The sequence below is a fragment of the Falco biarmicus genome, chromosome 3 (assembly GCF_023638135.1).
Source record: "Falco biarmicus isolate bFalBia1 chromosome 3, bFalBia1.pri, whole genome shotgun sequence".
Classification (NCBI taxonomy): Eukaryota; Metazoa; Chordata; class Aves; order Falconiformes; family Falconidae; genus Falco; species Falco biarmicus.
The window spans coordinates 100501473-100515120 of NC_079290.1; the positions used below are offsets into that span (position 1 = coordinate 100501473).

A 13648-nucleotide genomic window follows, 5' to 3' on the forward strand; every position below is an offset into this window, starting at 1 on the left:
AAAAGCAGGGAACACTTGATGTACCTGTAGCTCCAAGCTGTCATGTGTATTAAAGCACCAGAGACCCTTATTTCTGACTGATGGAGAAAGTGTTACCCACAGTGATCTGTGCAAATGACAGCTCTTAAAACTTGATAAAAATCTTTGCCTGCCTTAGAGTAGCAGAGACCCTGAATTTCTTTCCCTTTCCTTAAAACAAAAGGGCAGGTGTATGGCCTTGCTGGTCAGATTTAATCACAGTCCTGGAACTGGCTTATGTGTGTTAATGTTGTTTATGATGTAAACACAGAGCAGAGAAGTAAGACATTCCTTCGTTTGCTTGAGGTTTTTAGGCTGCAGAAGTTAGTGGTTGGCCCATTTCCGCTAACAGCAAATCAGTTTTCTGCTGATGATCTGGGTTTAAATAAAAATCGTATTGCAGCATTAGCAAAGGCATCACTAATGCTATTAGGTAAGGAAAAAAATTTTCTCTTCTGCTATAGCTGATTTGAATACTGTTAGATGATTAGTGTCATTAGTAGAGGGACACACAAGGCCTTCTATAAGGGAAAAAGCAATGCAGCCTTGGAACGTCCTTATTGTACAGCATGTGTGATGAGCAGAGTGGTGTCAAAGCAAGAGCCTTAACTGAGGAGTTATGCCATTGCAATGAATAAAGAAGCAGTGGTTGTTGATCTGCTAGCCCTGGGAGTGTCGGTCTGTATTCATTGGTACATATTTCCAACTGGTTTATCTGCTTGGGTTACCATGTGTTAAATTAATGTAGTGGGTTTTGGTTTGGAATTTATACCTAAGATTGTTTTAAGATAAATGGTAATGTTTAAAAATGACCATACAACAATCCCCTCTTCACGTTATAATTTTCCCCACATGAAGTAGCACAAACTCAAAAAATTGAGTAGCAAGTCTGTACTTCAGAGGGAATGTAGACAATATGAGGTTGAAAGTATCCAAAATGACTGAAATCCAAACCCCCCCAAAACTGAAAAGATGATGAGCTACAGGAACTCAGCTCTGGTCTGCAGTGACATCAAACAGTGATCAGTGCATTTCAGTATTTGTGCTACTCGGCTGAGCATTTTTTCTAACAAGTAATTGTATGTATTTAGTTGCTGTAGCAGTGTAAATGTTGGTTTGGTGCATTCCTGTGTCAAGTTCAAATAGTGAGAAGTTATTTTTTAATATTTTTTTTATATACTCTAGACTTTTGGAGCTACTGAAAGGACGTGTTTTAGATGTGCTTAACAAGGTGGTAAAGTCAACGCTTTTTAAATGGGAAATGTATTCTAGAGTTGACTTTTTTTCTTTTAAATTTATTAGTGGAAGGGACTTCCTAAATGGTTGCCTACTATATGCAGGCATATATATATATATAATACTATATATTCCAAAGAGAATTGACAATGAAGCATCACATTTTGCTTTGTTTCTCTTCAGTAGAGTTGTCAACACATTCCTCCTGCCCCAACTTGAGACAGTGGCTTGGATGACGGTATCACACCCAGGAATGTCAACCAACGAATGCAGGTTTAGAAGCTGCTCAGTGCTGCTGGTGGCTGCACACCTTTCCCAGGGTCACTGCAGAAAAAAGACCAGTGCTTGTGAATGCATCTGAACTGCTCCAGTCCAGTGTCCAGTGTCTTTAGCTTGAACAGCAGCTGGTGGTAATGAAGCATACGTGCAGCTGCTCCCAGGGCTTGGCTTGCTGGTCTGGCATATGGTAACAGGCAAGAAAGGAGGAGGAGGGTGGGAGAGATATTAAAGCCTTAAATCACAGCAGCTGTTGAAGTGAGTGCACGTCAAAAGCTTATAGTTAAAAACATAGCCCACCACAGTGGGTGGTGTGCCTATGAGTTGGTAGCTCATCTTCCTTAAGTGCTGTGCGTTTTCCACGCTGAAACATCTCTCTCTCTACAGCGATTGGTAGGAGCATCGATTGCATGGAGTGTGTCACAGGACCAAGGCTGGAGGCCTAAAGTATACAATGTGCAATGTGACTATTCTGATGCTTCTGTGTCACCAAAGACCGCGGGCAGACATGGACTGAATGTTAAAGGGGGTGACTGGAGGAGGCTAAAGCAAGCAGAGCAAAGCTCCTCAGTCCTCTCAAAACCGCTATGTGCGGTCACAAATTGTTAGACAGTTACGACAGAGGGAGAAGGAACAGTTTTGTGGTCAAAGCACTGGGCTGGTGTCAGGAGATGTGGTTTCACTGCGATAAAATTCCTGTTCATCTGTATCTCCCATGCTTCTGTGTTCCCTTATGGAGCAGAGGTGATCGCGCTTCTCTCTTGCCTTGCTTGCTTTGCTGGCTGTCTGGGGCAGGGAAAGTTCATTGCCCTGCCTGTAGGACACCAGGGCTTTTGTGGTCCGTCAGTGTTGCATTCCCACCTGACAACGTAGGGCAAAGGTATATTGTCAAACATGCTGGCCGGCCCAGTGGAGCCGATATTTCATGTGGGAAAGGGAAGTGTCACCTCCAGTGTGTGTAGAGAAATGTACGCAGGCCAGGAGACAAGCAGGAGCTAGTGCAGCGTTGTGTGGTGATGGCTCCAACTCTGCTGGAGTAACGGGAACATGGTGGGACAGCATGTGGGGCTGGGTGCTGTGGGTGACAGATCAGGTTCTTCAGGACAGGTAGAAAGAGAAGGTGAGGACTGAGGAGGTCTTCCTCTAAATGAAGGAGCAGTGTGAATGTATGGAGCTCATCTGTGGGACAGGTGACAAGCGAGTAGAGAGCTTGTGGGTCATGACTGGGACAGGCGAGTATGGGGGACACCAGGATGGGAGTTTCTTACACATCACCTGATGATAAGAAAGCAGACAAAGTCTTTAGGAAAGTTGAGGAAGTGTCTGGCTCACAACCTGTGACTCTTACAGGTGACTGGAAGGTCTTTGACATCTGCTGGAAGAGTGACATGGTTGGACTCAAATCAGCAAGGATGTTTCTTGAGAGTATCGGGATTAACTTCTTGTTAGGGCCTTGTAGGGGTCAAACAGGTGTTACACATGATTGCATCTGCTATTCACAAAGACGGCAGAAGTCACTGGGAGAATGATAATGGCAGCCTTGGCTGTAACCGCCATGAAATAGAGGAGTCCAAGATCCGTAGGGGAGTGAGAAACGCAAGTAGCATGATGACAGACCCTGGATTTCAGGCAAGCGGGTATTCAGCTTATTCAGGCAGCTGGTACCAGAAAACTCAAAAGAACTCATGAAAGCTGGACATGTCTTGAGGGGCGATCTTTTCCAAGTGCAGGAGCAGTCTTCACTTGGGAAAACAATCCTGCCCAGCCAGTCTGGTCTCCCAAAATGTGATGGAGCTCCAATGCAAAAAGGCCATGTACAGGAGGAGGAGAAAGCAGTAAAAGAGGAATTTAGAAACATCGTCCAAGCACGCAGGGCCGGTGTTACAAAATCTCAACTGGAGTTGATGTGTGCAAGTGGTATTCAGGACCACAAGAAGAGTTTCTACCACTTGTACCTGTAGGAAAAGGCTGATTGAAGCCTGCTGCTGGGTAGGGTGGATGACTCCAGGGCAGTGGACACAGGTAAGGCTGAAGTACTTGTGCCTCCTGCTCCTCAGTTGTCATCAATAAATGCAAGCTGAGAGAAAATCTGCCATCTCCACCCTTTGAGGTTTTCAAGACACAGCTGGATAAAGACCTGAGCAAACTGATCCCACAGCTGGCCCTGCTTTGGGCAGGAGGCTGCACCTGACCTCAAAGGTCCCTTCCAGCATGAACAGGTCTGTGGTCCTGTGTCATGTATGTATTTGGGAGGGCTGCCTGCAACCATTTAACTCGCTTCTTAATTTTGAGGTGTGTGTTGTAACTCTGCATATCAGGGATAAATAGGTTTGGCTATTTATATAGGAGGAAGCTAATTTTAAAACGTGTCACAATATGTGTTTGGCTTTCTCTTACTGAAGCTGTGTGTGTGAAGTTAAACACAGCTGGAGTAACCTACCCTTTAGAGGGGTGCATGCCCTGGTCTCTTGAGTAGTATGGGTCTGGGTCACACCAGCCCATGCACTACAGGCTTGGGGCAGAGTGGCTGGGAAGCTGTTCGGTGGAAAAGACCTGGGAGTGTTGGTGAACAGCTGGTCAGAGCCCCCAGCGTGCCCAGGTGGCCAAGGAGGCCAGCGGCGCCCTGGCTGGTGCCCGAAACGGCGTGGCCAGCAGGGCCGGGGCAGTGCCCGTCCCCCCGCGCCGGGCCCTGTCGGGGCCGCCCCTGGAGCCCTGGGCTCAGCTCTGGGCCCCTCGCTGCCAGAGGGACGCTGAGGGGCTGGAGCGTGTCCAGAGCCGGGCAGGGGCTGGGGAAGGGGCTGGGGCACAGGCTGAGGGGGGAGGCAGCCTGGAGAGGAGGGGGCTCGGGGGGGCCCTGATGGCTCCCTACAGCTGCCTGACAGGGGGCTGTGGGCAGGGGGTCGGTCTCTGCTCTCAGGGAAGGAGCGACAAGACAAGAGGGAATGGAGTCACCGTTCCTGGGGGTGTTTAAAAAACACGTAGATGTGGCACTTGGGGATAGGGTTTAGTGGTGGCCTTGGCAGTGCTGGGTTAAGGGTTGGGCTTGGTGATCTCAAAGGTCTCTTCCAACCTAAACGATTCTGTGATTCTGTGGCTGGTTCAGTGGGGGGCTCTTCCATGCAGTCACCACTATGCTCCAAAACCCTTTATTGTGCTGCGGTGGGTTCCATATGGAGCCTCTCCACTCGTGGTTATGCCCACTTGTCAATAAAAGGTTGCTCAAAGGTGTCAACAGCATTTACTCTGCCCAAATCTTCTCGTCTGACGGGGTCAGTCCCAGTGCGGAGGAGGGTGCTGCTCCCCAGTCTCTCCTTTGAGTCTCACCTGCATGATGCCGTAGTCAACTTTCTTCCCACCCTGAACTTCTCCAAGCTGTTCCCCCATGTTGTTGAGAAGCTTCTGACCCTTGCCATGAAGGACTGCGTTTTGGTGATGAATGGGGATTGCGCTGATAGTTTGCTTATAAAACGCTTTGGGAGCCTTCCCAGCGAGCGGCTCTATATCAGGATGTGAGAAGCTGCAGTGTGAATCACTGCGCTACCTTCTCTTGCCAAGCTTCCCGGGCTGAGGCTGTGGGGCTTAAATTCCAAATTGTTCTGTTTTTTTCTCAATGGGCTTGTGAAGAACTGCTGCTATTTTTTGTGCGAATAGCTATGAAGAAGCTGTGCGTATTGGGCTTATAGCTAGGGCGCTTTCCTGGTTTCAGAATAGTTTTCAAAAGCTATTTTTAAATTGCAAGGCGCTTTTGTAGGGTTATGTGATATGAGGAACTCTCTCCCTTTGCCCAAGGGAAGGATGGGAGAGGGAGAAAGGGGTCAGGTCTCCCTTGAACTGCAGCATTCCTGCCTGTACACAGCCTGCAACAAAGAACTTAATTGGAGTGCATTTTCCTGGTGCCCCCTTTCTCCCCATGCTGAATTCTTGATTTTTTTGAACACTGTTCAGCTCTCTATGGTGTCACTTCTAGCAGTGCTTCCTGATAAATTTGAAGGCATTGTATGTTTTAATATATTTTTAAATGTTTCTTTTCTCATGTGTGTGATTATAGTCTTGGGAATTTTCTTCCAGAGTTCTGCCAATGTCTTTAACATGTGTTTTACTCTTAAAAAATTCATAACGGATGTATTTCCTGGTTTTAAACTCTAATAGGAATACAGGAACCACAGTTTTCCCATCTGAGTGATAGCCTGGAGCAGGATGTGTGGCATACAGGCATACAACTGACTTTCACCAGGAGGAGGAAATGAACTGGCTACAAAGTAGGGAAAGTTCACCAGAAGTCATTGCTCTTCATTTATTTTTAAGCCAAGCTCTGAATCTGTAGGTAAAAAGACAAATTATATAATAAATGGAGTCTCCCTGCATGTTCATGTGCAGTGTTTAGATACCGGTGTTTACTGTGACAGTAGTGAGATTACGCAGCCTCATCTATTACCAGTGTCATCATTGAGCTCTGTCTGTCTGTCTCTCCTATTTTTTTTTTTTTTTTTTTTTTTTTTTAGAATGATGTTTTAATGCTATTCAGTGAACTACTGATGCATGTTTCCGTGGCCAGATTCTGCTGTGTTTCCAAGTTGTGTGTGGTGGAAGTGTACATAATTTTCCCAGATATGTCCTGTCAGCTTTTTGGTCCTTATCCTTGTTGGTGCCTGGAAAAGTGAGATAAAACAGCTTATCTTCTTTGAGACCTGTGCCGCATTCAAAGCTGCTTCAAAAGAGAAAAGGAACCTTGAACAGTTTTTCTAAAGTTAATATAAACTAATAGCAAAAAACCCCACCCCAAAACAAATCCAACAAACTCGGTGGCCAGAAACGTTGTTGTTAATGAGGCTTAAATATGCTTTACTCTGAAGGATCTGCAGACCAGTGGTGGCGGGTAAAGGTGTAACCTCTAGAATAGCCTAGCACTTTGGGGAAAAAACATGTTTTCCTTTTAAGTAAACTGTGGTCGCAATATGTTTTTTCCATATCTTGCTGATTCTGTGGTGCTGAGTGTCCACAGGCAATGGAATGAGATCTGTATGGATGAAAAATATCTACTCCAGCTGTCACTTTTATATGAGTGCAGGAGGAAAGGAGTGAGGCATCCTCACTGGGTGCCCCCCCCGGCCCCTTTGAGGTTTAGTATAGTGTTAAATTTAGTGTAGCATTTCAGTGTAGTAATAAGAAGTGATATTGTTTTTTTTGTTTTAAATATATTTTGTTTTATAGTCTGTAAAATGGAATTTATCCATGGGATGCTACAGGTAGAGATAACTAGCTTAGCTTGGTGCAGTTTTTCCCTATCGCACTAAATTTGTTTTGATAGATGACATACACTAGGAAGAGCCCTTCAAAAGTAGGAGTTTCATATTTTAAAAATTGCTTTTGTTCATTTCCTGCTGTATTATTTTTCTGCTTCTTATTCAAATTTCATTTAGGTATGTTTTATGAGGCTTTCTTCTCTTCCTGCAATTTTTTGTGCCTTAATTCCTCACCTGTAAAATGGTACTGATATTTCTTTTTCCTTGATAGCTTTCCTCCTTATTTTTGCTGGGCTACCTATTTTTTTGTATTGAAGACCCAGTGTTGACCCCCAGATTAGAATTTGCATTGCTGATTACCTAGGAATGCAGCGGGTGCTGTCCTGGCAGGTTCTATTTAAATGATGGTTGAATATTCATTTCATTATTTTTTGAAAAATGGCAGAATTCTGACCAAGGAATGTGAAGGAGGGGTTTGCAGTGAGGATGGTTCAGGAAAAATATTCTCAGTTCTGTTTAACAAGCCTGTCTGTGGCTTTTCTCAGCTCAGCTATGTACCTGGGATTGGGTGAGACTTCAAGGCATTAGAGGGATTTGTATACATTAATGTTTTGAAAAACTTCAAGTGTGGGACTCCAGCAGCTATCCTTTCCAGCAATTCTAACAACAGAAAATTAATGGCATAGAAATCTTAATATGCATACATTTTACTAAATTTTTGTGATGCCCTGTTATAATACGAGGAAAAAGGTGATATTACTAGTGAGATATGGTCTGTAGAAACATGTACACATAGAATAAAAGATTTCATGGTGATCTTTTTCAAGATGAGTGAAAATATTTTGCGCAATAATACTTCTGTTTGAGGGTCTTGTTTTGTTTGCCCCGTGTTTAGTGTACGCAAGGAAAAGGAAGATGGCTTTTTGAGTTTGTGGTCCTTCTCTGCCCTGTCACTGCCAAGTGTATGCACGTCTGTGATGCACTGCTGCCATCTCCCCAGGACGTTCTGGAGAGCAGCTGGGAGTGAATGCCCCACAGGAGCTGGTTGATGCTCCTATTGATTTATTTCCCAATATCTTCCTTCTTTAAAAGTGAAGTCCCTCCGATAAATGTGGGAGAGGATTCATTCCCGTAGCCATGTTGTCAGCTGGAAGGAACGTTCAAGAGTATAATTTCAACAAATCTCTCACCTACAGAACTTGGCCTGTCAAAGCTTATAAATGAGATGCACTGGGAAAGCTCTTGCCAAATTCATTTGAATACTTTCAGTCTAGTAGTTTGTAAGTAATGCATACAATCATCTCAACCAGAGTTGTGGTTGTTTTGGTCTTGGTTTTGTGATTTTTATTTTTTTTTTTTTTAAATTTTTTTGGGGGACGCTGAATTGGTGTATCATAATTTTACCATGATGCAATCCAAATGATTGTACTCTTACTACTTGATGCAACAAGAATTGTTAATGAAAAACCTGAACGTTAAAAGTGTTTTTTAATATACATACATGCACACATCAAAAACTTTTATGTAAATATAATATTTTTTTAAGTTTGAGAACAGGATGCTACTGTTCATTGACATCTAACCTTTGTCTTATGGGCAGCTGGGTGGAACAAGTAACATACTGAGTAATATCACACTAATACATGGCTTCATCTTTGTCTCTCAGCTTCCCGTGGCCTGACCTAACGTGAGGATTTCATGTGAGACTTGTTTCCTCCCAGCTGTGGGTTGTCCGTCACGGTGGTTGATCGTGAAGTGGATGTAAAGCTGCTAGGGTGCCAGTTTTACATCCAGCCCAGACATACAGTGAAGAAGTACTTGTCCCAAGGGCTTTGTTCCTTCCCTCGGGTTAGTTTCTGTATTTTTACATTCAGCCATCACCAGATAAAAATCTATAAGCAGTTTGATAGTGGAAACAGTGTTGACTTCCTCCTAGGGAATGTCCTGACCTGATAAACCAGAGTGTTTTTCTGTGGCTGAGTTAATCTTGGGTGCTGTTCTGTAAAATAGCACAATATCAAGAAGTGCTGCTCTCATATATTTTTGTGGTTCTGATGCCCTTTGGGGAGCGAAGGACCATGAGGTCGAGAAGCTTATGTGGCATTGGCGACTCACAGCACACACCTAGCCTTTCTCCCTGTCTGTGGGACTGTTCGCGTGTGTTGGTTTTTTGTGGGTTTTTTTTTTGTGTTTGTGTTCTTTTTTTTTTTTTTTTTTTTTTTTTTTGGTGGGTTGTCTTTTCTTTGTTTTGGGGTTGTTTTTAGTGTAATTCCAGTTGCTGCTGTATTTTCCCTGAAGCTCCAGGTACGGCTCAACAGCATGTGTTGAACAGCTTTGAAGCCTGCTGATGATGAGGAGTTTCTGCTTTTGCCTTCCCACTCCTGTGGCTTCCCTTTGGGCGTCATTCCTCACACCCCCTTCTACCACCTTGCAATGCAGAACACGTGGAAAAGCAATCTGGTATTAAAAAACCAAAACGTGTTTCTTCTGCTGCTTTAGTGAGTGGGTGCCCTGTGGGGCAGCCAGGAGGTGCGAGGGCAGGGAGAGCCTGCGCTGGGGGCTGGGGGGGAGCAAGAACCAGGGCTGCCCATTCTGGGGGTGGAGGAAAAAGGGAAAGGGGCTTCTCTCCTCTCAGCAGTGGTGATGGGGCTGTGGCCATGCCTGTGCTCAGTCCTCCTGTCGTCTTGGTGTGTGCCGAGTGGAAGTTAATGGTGGAAGTGCAAGTGCCTGTGGGCTTCCTGGTACAGCAGGTACTGGGTGGGACACATGCCAGGGCTTTGAATTCCGCTTGAGCTCTGTTTGAGGTGCACGAGCCCATCCTTTGGGGGTTTTCAAAGTATTTTCCCAGTGCCTTTGCTTAACAGGCTTGTGCAAAGCATTCAAGAAAACGCGTGGGTGGGAGTGAGAATTTGACTGTAGGCTTTCCTGAGTTCCGGAGGCAAATAACCAACAGCGAAACCCTCCATCCTCTCAAAATGTTTTCCTTTGATAAGAGTGTGAGCTCAGCGCAGCAAAGATGCTGAACGGACACAAAGGCCGTTTGTAGCGGGACGGCCACAAAATGAGGAAGCGTGACTGGAAGGGATGCAAATACGCAAGTGGCAGGGGTCAAATGCTGACACATACTGCGCTGCCTTTGTGCTATGCTCATAACCTCTATCAGTGACACTGGCCACTTTCGGGCCATGCAGATTTGATTCCCCCTGTCCCCTGAGGCAGCGCACAACTTCCGAAATGGCGAGAATGGGCATCTTCTTGGCATTACTGCATGCTGCATCCACCCCTGGCTAATTTTTGCAGTAGGATGTGGTCGGTGCCTGAGCTCTGTGCCATAGAGATTTGGAGATCAGATTAAGGGAAGAAAGCAGCATGTCCAATCCAAGAAAGAAAATACTGCTCTCCTTCATGATATTAACAAAAAGCAGACAAATCTTGCAGCCTTCAATTTTTTTTTAACTGCTACACGTAGACCTGCTTACTCAAAAAAAAAAAAAAAAAAAAAAAAATTTTTTTTTTTTCCTCCTCCCAGGGTTTAGAAGCCCTGTCAGGCGTTCTAGTTCTGCATCAATATAGCAGCTTGTAGACACACAAATGGTATCAGGCTTTAGAGGGGCAGGAGACACAGTAGCATTAATGTAACATAGTTGTAAACACCAATAGGGCTTTATCTGTGTCTCCTTTTAATGATTTTTGTTGAATATGGCTTGCTCTAAAATAGCAGTTCAGGTCCCCTGTGTGAGTTTTGACACCGCTGGGCTTGGCTGAAGAAATACATTATCTTTCAACAGCATGGGTTTCGTAGAGCCTAAAATACCAGTAGAATAAATAAGTAAATAATGGAGCAAGCAAGCAAACAAACAAAAAAAGGTGAAAGATGCAACCCAGGAAAACAACATGTTAAAAGGATAAGAAGGAAAGGAAAACCAACAGAGTATGACTCCTCAATAAATGCGTGCCGCTCTGGTTTGATGTGTTTCTTCCTTCTCTTCCTCCCACTATGGCTGCCTGTTGTCTTTCAACATTAACCTTCAGCCCTGGGTGCTGTGGGTCACTGCTCCGCATGTCCTGCTCCTGCCCTTGCTCCCCTGCTGAGCTCAGGGCTGGCAGCTAGGGGAAATTCGGTGTGATTTGGAGCTGTGAAGTGCTGTATCAGCACATGGGAGATTAAGGTTTTTAGTAATTTTTCTCTTACTTGGAGAGGGGAATTAGTGAGCTCTGAAAATCACTGGATTTATTGGAAATCTGTGCCTGCTGAATGTATTTATTCCCCCATGTCGCTGGCTGCACTCTTGACAGGTGCTGAGAGGAGATTTAGAGAAACAGCAAATATTTGCTAGAGTGGTTGAAATATCTGAGGATTATTTAGATGTGACTGTTTATCATCATCTCTCTTAGTTCTAGTTCAATAATTTAAATGCACAGGCTTGAGTGTTTGGGCATTTTTAATCTACTTTTTCTATTGGATTTTATACAGGTTTCATGACTAGATCCAACTACTAATGGACTAGTACAGGTCTGATAGATAGATTTCGAGAGCAACTTTTGTTGTGATGAAGTAAATTTATGGGGAGAGCAGAACACGACTATGGATGGATGTTGTTCGTCACAGTAGAAAAACTTGGGTTGTGTTCAGCTGACTCGAAGTAATCCTGAAAAAACTCCTGTAGAAGAATCTCTATATTAGTTCTTCTGTCCATATTTCTGCAGGACTCCTTTTTGCAAAAGTTTAATTTTTTTTTTAAATACTCATTTGTAGATGGGTTGTACATCACTAACTTTTAGAGGAGGTATGAGAGGATGAGGAAAGAAAAAAAACCAAAACACTTTAGATAACTCATTCTGGATGTCCAGATCAATAATTGTAGAAGGAAACAACAATAAAAGCAAATAATTAACCTCCCCTCCAGTTTGCAGTGAAATACATAGAAATTAATGACAGCTTTGCAGTTATTTGGGAGATGAACAAATACATGCTCTGATGCACGAAGCCTGGAAGAGAGGTCCAGGACCCTGTAAGGAAGCCTGCTCCAACACCACCTCCGTGGTTGTGCTAACCTGTTGGCAAGCTCTTCCACCTTTACCGCTGTTTCTGACCCTAATTTTGGCCGTTTTGGGAAGCAGGTGTTTTCTGAGGTAACAAAGTGCAGGGCTGGTGACACCATCATTGCAATTTGTCAGTGGTATTCAGCAGAGCACCAGGGCTGGTTGGGGCGCTGTGCTGCCTGTCCCATGTCTCTTAGCACAACAACAGCTGATTTTGCAGCTGTTTGGTCTTTCTTGCAGCCTGGGCAGTTCTCGAGTTTGTCAGAAACAAGTAGCTGAACTGCAGTTTGTTAAGATGAAGATGATACTGGCTGACTCATAGAAAATTAGGCAGAGAAATGGCAACTTCCTATTTCTTCTGACTGTTGTGCATCTCCTCCTCCTCCTGTCCCACAGAGTTTTCCATCCACGGGTGCACGGCTTGGAGCATTGCGCTGTGAAGCGCTTCAGCAGCACAGGACACATTACTGTGTTTTCAGTCCGTCCTTGGTGAAGAGGCTGATCTGATCTGGCCTCTTTACAAGCCTTGATGCAGTTGTCAGCTCCTGCCATTTGCTGTTGCATTAATGCGCTGTGCCTGGGGTTGCTGAGCATGATTTCCATGGGAGCTGATGCTGCCGTAAAATGTGCTGTGTGTTTACGAGTGTATGTGGTTGGTTGTTTTGGTTTGGTTTGGTTTTTTTGACCATATACTTCTGAGTGCCATTGAAGGTTTAAAATAATTTAAAATCATTCTCTTTGCCCTTCTTTACTACAAGTTGGTTATGTTTGGTTTCAGTGTTTGAGAGGCCGTTTCAGCTGGGGTTACCATGGTTTTGGTGTGGATGTCATGTTCTTGAATTTACTTTTATTCTTAGGCTTAGGGAGGGCATAAATTTATTTAACTTCACAGCCTTTTGCAAAGCCCATTTCCTGGAGGGTGTGGACTGTGTGAGAGGCTTTAAGTTTCTGGAAGCACCAGTCACATTGGTTCAGTTGATGCCTGGATGTGTTTTTGCAGTAATTTTTATACCGGCACCTTGGTCGTGGCAAGCACACTCTTAGACCCTGAAGGAAGTCCTGTAAATGAATGTCTTTCAAAATGTTTTCCGTTAACATATTACCAAATTGTTATTCTAGAAAAATCTCAAAAATATAAAATCCAGGCTGAAACTAATAAACTAAGATGCGATTTGATCAGAGGTCACAGACCTGGGAAGTTGACTTACATCCATAGCAACACTGGGCTTTAATTTTGGTTTTGTATTCACATAAAAGCATTCAAACACATCAAGGAAATGAGTTGTATTCTTGTTTTGCATCAGGATATTGCATTTCTTCTCTTTGCTTAGGTCTTCAAGTTCACCTGCAGCTTCCGTTTTAATCCTTGAAAAGTTTGAGTAGCCATACGTTGTGAATATGGCGATGCACCTCTTTATTTTGGGGCCTGCAGAGCTGGACAAACTAGCACCAGCAAAATATATATATATAATATATTTTTTTCTTGGCAAAAATAATAATTCATGTTAACTTCTGCTGGCTAGTGGTTGGACTTGTGTTGTGCTCTGTCAGGTGTTATTTCATGAGGATTACTGGGGTGGTTGTACCTGTGTGTGGTTGGGTGGGTTTTTTGGGGTGTATGTGTTGGTTTGGGTTTGTTTTGTTTTTTTTTACATTTCTAATGGCATTGAGAAAAGACTTGCCCACCTGCAAGCTTATCATCTACACTGCTGGCTTTAGTCTTACATTAATTCCAAAAAAACCAACCCCAGAGCGCCCTAGAAACACCAAAACAATCCCTCAAACACCCCCCCACCCCCCATATGACATATTTAGAGACCCTGGTAAAGCAA

At 44.1% G+C, this 13648-nt stretch overlaps 1 long non-coding RNA gene across 4 annotated transcripts in view; it reads left to right on the top strand.

Moving 5' to 3' along the window:
• LOC130146659 (uncharacterized) overlaps window positions 1–13648 on the top strand; it is a 268364-nt gene that overhangs the window by 49109 nt on the left and 205607 nt on the right. Inside the window, exon 3 of one of the 4 annotated variants that reach the window (XR_008820973.1) lies at window positions 8440–8621. The exons of the other annotated variants lie outside the window; for them this stretch is intronic. This is a non-coding gene — a long non-coding RNA (uncharacterized LOC130146659). The remainder of the gene's footprint in view (window positions 1–8439; window positions 8622–13648) is intronic. 4 annotated transcript variants of the gene reach the window in all.